This window comes from Eretmochelys imbricata, chromosome 8, assembly GCF_965152235.1.
Source record: "Eretmochelys imbricata isolate rEreImb1 chromosome 8, rEreImb1.hap1, whole genome shotgun sequence".
Taxonomy (NCBI): Eukaryota; Metazoa; Chordata; order Testudines; family Cheloniidae; genus Eretmochelys; species Eretmochelys imbricata.
Window position 1 is genome coordinate 83,684,990 of NC_135579.1, and position 6,951 is coordinate 83,691,940.

Here is a 6,951-nt window from a genome sequence, read left to right on the forward strand (position 1 = left end):
CAGTCCTGGGTGGGAGCTCGCTTGGTGGCTGGAGCTTCAGAAGCAACGTTGGCCTTCCTCTCCAGACCCCCGAGAAAAGAGTCAGTGGGACGTACGTCCTCTGCACCATGCCCAGAGTCTGACCAGGTGGTGGACCCTCCGGTGCCAGCCAATACCCAGAGCACCTCACTGGCCTCCTCGCCCTCCCTGCAGGCAGCCTTGGATGCTGTGGAGATGGCCACATGATCCATGGCATTCGCGGTGTCCATGAGATGGGCGTCATGGCTCCTGCTATCTGGGCTGGCCAGTGAGGCGCAGTCTTCCATGCAAAATCTCCCATTTGATGGGAAAGCTCTGTTTGTGGCGGAAACAGATACAAGGCTGCATGGCATGAAAGACTCCCACACAACCCTCCAGACTCTGGGCCTGTATGTCCCAGCTCTGGCAAAACCTAAGTTCAAGCCACAGCAGACTCCCGCCCAGGCTGCCCTCCTGAAGTATGAGGACACCCATAAGAACCAGTGGGACTATAAGAGAGGCCCTCAGAGGCAGTCTAGGCCTGCCCCCCAGCCTAGGTCCTCCAAGGGCAAACAGGCGGGGAAAAGGCGCTTTTGACGGGACGCTTGGGGGCACCCCGCCAGTCCTTATCCGGGATCCACCCCCAATAAAGCTCCCCTTCGCCAACCGGTTGTGTGCTTTGCTCCCGGAATGGTTGTGGCTAAACTCGAACCAATGGGTCCTCAACCATCTCCCAAGGTTACACTCTCCAGTTTACCTCCTCCCCACCCAAACACCCCCCCGTCCCTGTCCCTCTTGGGGGACCCCTCACACAAAACTCTAGCAGGAGGTGGGGCGGCTCCTAGGACTAGGAGAGATAGAGGCAGTGCCCGAAGAGTTCATGGGCAAGGGTATTACTCCCATTATTTCCTTATTCGGAAAGCCAAAGGGGGCTCAGGCCCATCCTGGACCTGCAACATCTGAACCAGTACATGGTGAAACTCAAGTTCCGCATGGTTTCCCTGGCCTCCATCATCCCCTCCCTGGATCCCAGGGACTGGTACGCTGCCCTAGATCTACAGGATGCGTACTTCCACATCCACATATTCAAGGGGCACAGGCGCTTCCTCCATTTCGTGGTGGGACAGAATCACTACCAATCCATGATTCTCCCATTTGGTCTGTCCACTGCCCCGAGGGTGTTTACAAAATGCATGTCGGTGGTAGCGGCCTACCTCAGACGGCGGGGGGTCCAGATATTTCCCTATCTGGACGATTGGCTTGTCAAGGGCACCTCCCGGTCGCAGATGAGGGATCACATGGCGCTCCTCCTGTCCACATGCACCGCCTTGGGCCTGTTGGTAAACAACACTAAGTCCATGTTAGTCCCGGCCCAACGCATAGAGTTTATTGGGGCACTCCTGGACGCAGCGTCAGCAAGGGTCTGTCTCCCGCCAGACAGATTTGAGACCCTGAACGGTCTCATCAACTCGGTCACAAGGTTCCCGGTGACAAGAGCCAGGGTCTACCTGCAGCTCTTGGGTCACATATCAGCGTGCACGTACATGGTCCATCATGCCAGACTCAGGATGAGGCCCTTCCAGCTCTGGTTGGCCTCAAAGTTCTCCCAGGCCACGGACAGGATGGACAAGGTCCTCATCGTGCCGAACTCTGTGATCACCTCCCTACGGTGGTGGTCCACCCCAAACAAAATGCTCCAAGGGGTCCCATTCAGGGACAGGACCCCGTCGTTGGAGCTGGTGTCTGATGCGTTGGACCTGGGTTGGGGGGCCCATGTGGGAAACTTTCAGACCCAAGGCCTGTGGTCGGCTCAAGACCTGACCCTACACATAAACGTCAAGGAGCAGTGCGGCTGGTGTGTATGGCCTTCCACTCGCACCTGGAGGGCAAGGTAGTCAGGGTCCTCATGGACAACATGCTCTCGATGTTCTATATCAACAGGCAAGGCAGGACCTGATCCTCTGCCCTCTGCCACGAAGCCCTCAGGCTGTGGGACTTCTGTACAGCCCATGACATTCACCTGAAGGCCTTCCACCTACCGGGCGCCCAGAACAAGAGGATGGATCGCTTGAGCAGGGACTTTTCCTCGCAACATGAGTGGTCCCTCCACCCAGAAGTGGCCCACCGGCTCTTCCGAAGGTGGGGAACTCCCCAGGTGAACCTATTCGCGACTCGGCAGAACCAGCGATACCCCCGGTTCTGCTCTGGTGGGGCCTGGGGCGGGGAGCTACCTCTGATGCTTTTATCCTGTCCTGGTCAGGCTGGCTTCTCTACGCCTTTCCCCTGTGCCCTCTAATCAGCAGGGTCCTGGAGAAGACAAAAACGGATAAGGCCCGGGTCCTCCTGATTGCCCTGCCGTGGCCCAGCCAACATTGGTATGGGACTCTCATGGGCCTGGCAATAGCTTGGCCGTTACCGCTCCGCCCGGACCTGCTCTCTCAGGACTAAGGCCGCCTCCTCCATCCCAACCTAGTGGCTCTTCACCTCACGGCGTGGCTGCTCAGTGGTTAGGTGGAGAGTAAAGGACGTGCTCAGAACAGGTTCAGCACATCCTCCTCGAAAGTAGTCGGCCCTCCACTTGCTGCGCTTATTTGGCGAAGTGGTCCCAGTTTCCTAGGTGGGCGGCGGACCAGGGTGTCTCCCCTGTGGCCGCCCCGATCCATCTTATCCTTGATTACCTCCTCCACCTGAGGGCCCAGGGCCTGGCGCCCTCATCAGCCAAGGTGCACTTGACAGCCATATCAGCCTTCCATCTGCCAGTGCAAGGGCACACGGTATTTTCCCATGCTATGACTGGCCAGTTCCTTAAGGGTTTGGACTGTCTTTTTCTGTATTCTAGGCCCCCGGTCCTGCAGTGGGACCTAAACCTGATGTTAGCTCGTCTCATGGGGCCCCCATTTGAACCACTGGCCACATGTTCCTGGTCTCACCTCTCATGGAAGGCGGCCTTCCTGGTTGCACTCACATCGGCAAGGCGAGTATCAGAGCTCAGGGCCCTGACCTCCGAGCTGCTGTACACAGTCTTCCATAAGGACAAGGTCCAGCTCCGCCCACACCCCGCATTTCTCCCAAAAGTGGTCTCCGCCTACCACATGGGTCAGGACATTTTTCTACTGGTCCTCTGCCCCAAGTCTCACGCGTCCAGTGGGGAGCACCGTCTCCACACTCTCGATGTACTGCAGGCTCTGGCTTTATACCTCGAGTGGACCAAGCCGTTCAGAAAGTCCTCCCAACTGTTCGTCACCTCGGCTGAGAGCGCGAGGGGCAGCCGATTTCCACTCAGCGGCTTTCCAATTGGATCACTTCATGCATCCGGTCCTGTTATGAGCTGGCAGGTGTCCCCTGCCACCCATTGTGAGGGCACACTTGACTCAGGTGCAGGCCTCGTCAGCTGCCTTCATAGCCCACGTCCGCCATCCAGGACATCTGTAGGACCTCCACGTGGTCTTCGGTTCACACATTCACCTCACACTGTGCAATTGTCCCCCAAACCAGGGATGACGCCGGTTTCGGCAGGGCTGTCCTCCATCCTGGGAACTTGTGAATTCCTACCCACTTCCAACAGATATAGCTTGGAATTACCTATTGTGGAATACACATGAGCAATCACTCAAAGAAGAAAAGACAGTTACCTTTTCCGTAACTGGTGTTCTTCGAGATGTGTTGCTCATGTCTATTCCACACCCCACCCTTTTTCCCCTGTCGGAATTGTCTGGCAAGAAGGAACTCAGGGTGGGGGGAACACGCAGTTCCCCTTATACCACACCAGGCAGGCGCCACTCCAGGGGTTGTTGGGGGCGCTCCCCCCTACAGGTACTGCTGGGGGGGGAAACTTCCGGCACCGGTGCACGTGCAAGTACGCACACCTATTCTGGAATAGACATGAGCAACACATCTCGATGAACACCAGTTACGGAAAAGGTAACTGGTTTTTTAGCAATGAGACTCTATAGCTGAGACTTTAGGTAATGGCACAATTCTGCAAGTTTGCACTTTCACTTACTTGTGTACAGGGAGCTGGGATGCCTGCAATGGCTTTCAGAATACTTTTGGTTATGTTAATAAATCGGTTTGCTTGAAAAAAGATAGTCATGAAGTTGTCCAAAGCTTTTAATAAAATATCAAACTCTTACCACATAAAAGCAACAGCAAATAAAAAATAGCAAATAAACTCATATGTCTCTTACAGCCCCACCGGGCACATTTCCTCATGTGTCACCCTCCACTGAAAGGATATGGGAACACAAGGAATCCCTTGTATTTCCCTTGCTTGCCTGGACCAGTCTCAGTAATGACAAAGCTCTTTCAGGTTACCTATACTAGATCTGCAAACCAATGGTGTCCGGCCTAATCCATGTGAAAATTCTTACCGTTATCCTCAGAGATGATGTGGAGAGTTCAGCATGCCACAGTAATACAGATGGCATTGGACACAGTGGCATCCAGTTTTGCAGGTAGTCCCATCTTGCCTTCAAATGCGCACACTACCACATCCTGTAACTGCTAAGCGGCTTCTATCAGGTCAGCTGTGTAGCCAGACTATAGTTTCATGAGCTATGGCTGTAAAGGGTAAGCATGGGCACAGACCCTCACCCCCAATGATAACCATGTTATTCGGAGGGAATATGGTTCCTGCTTGTCCAAACAGGAACCACCAGAGCTCAGCATGCTGCCATCATGCAACTTGCTGGTACATGCTTGCACTGGTGTTTATGAATCTGCCTTTTTGATTGACTAAGGCCTGCAGAATGTATGCATAATAACCTTTGCAGTTTTCACTTTCCTGTGCCCTTCGTGGCAGTACCATGAATGCCATTGCTGGCCCAGCAGAGTTTGGGGGAAGCCAATTATCTCAAAGCCAGCTATTATTTCTGGCACCTTGTTTATGTCCACCACCCACTGGTAAACCATAGCATCAATTGCTGCTATCACAGCACCATTTGTGTGTCTGGGAGTATGCTCTTCATACGGCTCCATGAAGTTGGCCTTCCTCTGGAGTGCTGGGCCCGCTGCTGTTCATCCCAAGTTTGCATGATGATGTGATCCCACCATGGTACTAGCTTTCTAGCACTAGTCTACATATGATTACAGCATGCAACAGGTATATCTCCACTCTGCCATGAGTGAACTCCCTTCCAAGACCTGCCCCTGCCTTCTGAGGGTCAGACACTGCTGGTGAAATGCTATCCACAGTCCATCTGTATATAGTGGTCACAAGCAGGAACAGCTCATCCACCTGTGCTCAAGCTATGGCTTGGCATGGGCTGGAATGGCCAGAAGCAGGGAGCGTGCCAAGCTGGGTGTGCCACAGCCAAATGCATTAGTGGGCTAAGAACACGTCTGCGTAGGGGCCTGGGAAGGATGGGCAAGTTCTCCCACAATATACTGCAAACCATTTTCCAGAAGAGCCCAGGTTAGTGAAGTACTAAGAACCCTGGGATATGCTCAAAGCAATCCTAGTGCCAAACCAGTCTAACATCAATACCAGTGTGCACACAGCTAGATGAGTCTGACTTGGATGCAGCTGTGCAATACCAATCCCACATGTGAGCATCCATAAGCACAGTTTTGCATGCAAAGGGGCCCAGCCAATTGTACACTGCAGCATATACATACCTTATGTCTGAACAGCACATAGAACAATGAGGTCCAGTGGATAGGGCACTGGATTGGAAGTGACAAGTCAAGGGCTCTAATTCCTGTCTCTGCTATGGACCAGCTATGTAACCTTGGATAAGTAATTTCAGGGTAAGTGAAACAGGGATAGGGAGGACAAGGTAACAATAACACAAGCATGTGTTCGTGTATGTTAGCTATGCACACAGTGTAACTTACTGCCAGTGGAACCATTTTTATAAGAGTGTTCTGTAGGTACAACAAAAGAGCAGAGACTCTTCCAGAGGCACTTGAAGAGGACAAGGTAGTGAGTGGATTTATGATTTTTTGGTAAGAGTTACCGTATGTAAGGGTCAGTACAGGGGAGAATTCCAGAAGTGAATGAATTGGCCATGAGGGCAAGGAATGTTGGAGTAGCAAAAATACAATCAACAGCAGAATAGGTAATCAGTAATGTAAGTCTGCACTAGATCTGAGTAGTTGAATCCATGTGCCCACATACCACTTTATGGTAAAGGACTGGGGCTTTATTCAGTTTCCCCTGTGTCCTACTCAGCACCAGGAAGAGGAAAACCATTGTTAAAAATAGTAAAGTATGATTGCAAGCCACAAAAGCCGGCAGGTTGACTCAGGAGGCTGATATGACTTAACAAATTTTTGGAAAAAAAAAAAAAAATCTAGATTAAGTTGGCAATGTCCCTCTCAGCAAAAGCTTTGTTTAACTTTCCACCTCATAGATTTCTTCTAGTGCCAAGGCCTACAAATAACTTAACTGATTATGATGTAAATGGTATCAACTGCTACAATTAAAATTACATAAAGGTTTCCATTCCAATCTTACTCAGAACCTTCCTCAACTGTCACCCATCACTCTGAAATTTTCCAGACCCCAATGGGTGTGTTACTTTTTTGGAAGTTTAAACCAAAGTTCAAGAATGAGGAGAGTGAAACTCAAAATAGCTGAAAGTAAAATAACAATAACAATACACTAGTTTCAAATATTTTAAACTGTTACACTGATATTTTAGTTTTGTAATGTACAATCCAAGCTCCAGCTATATTGTAATCTTAAATGACAATATGTATACTATGGTGAGCTAAACAGAATATCTGACTGTCTTCAGCTTTGAATACTGCTTTTGTGGTTTGAGTCACCAAAAGATCTAAATGAAATCATTTCCTTGTAATTCACTGCATTCCAGACATTATTCTCTAGTCACCTGATTCTGAAACCTTTACTCTTGCCATTTGTGCAATTGATTTAAATGGGAATAGTCTCATGAGTAAGAATTTCAGACTTGGGACCTCATGTATTTATGAAATGGAGCAAAGCTGTTC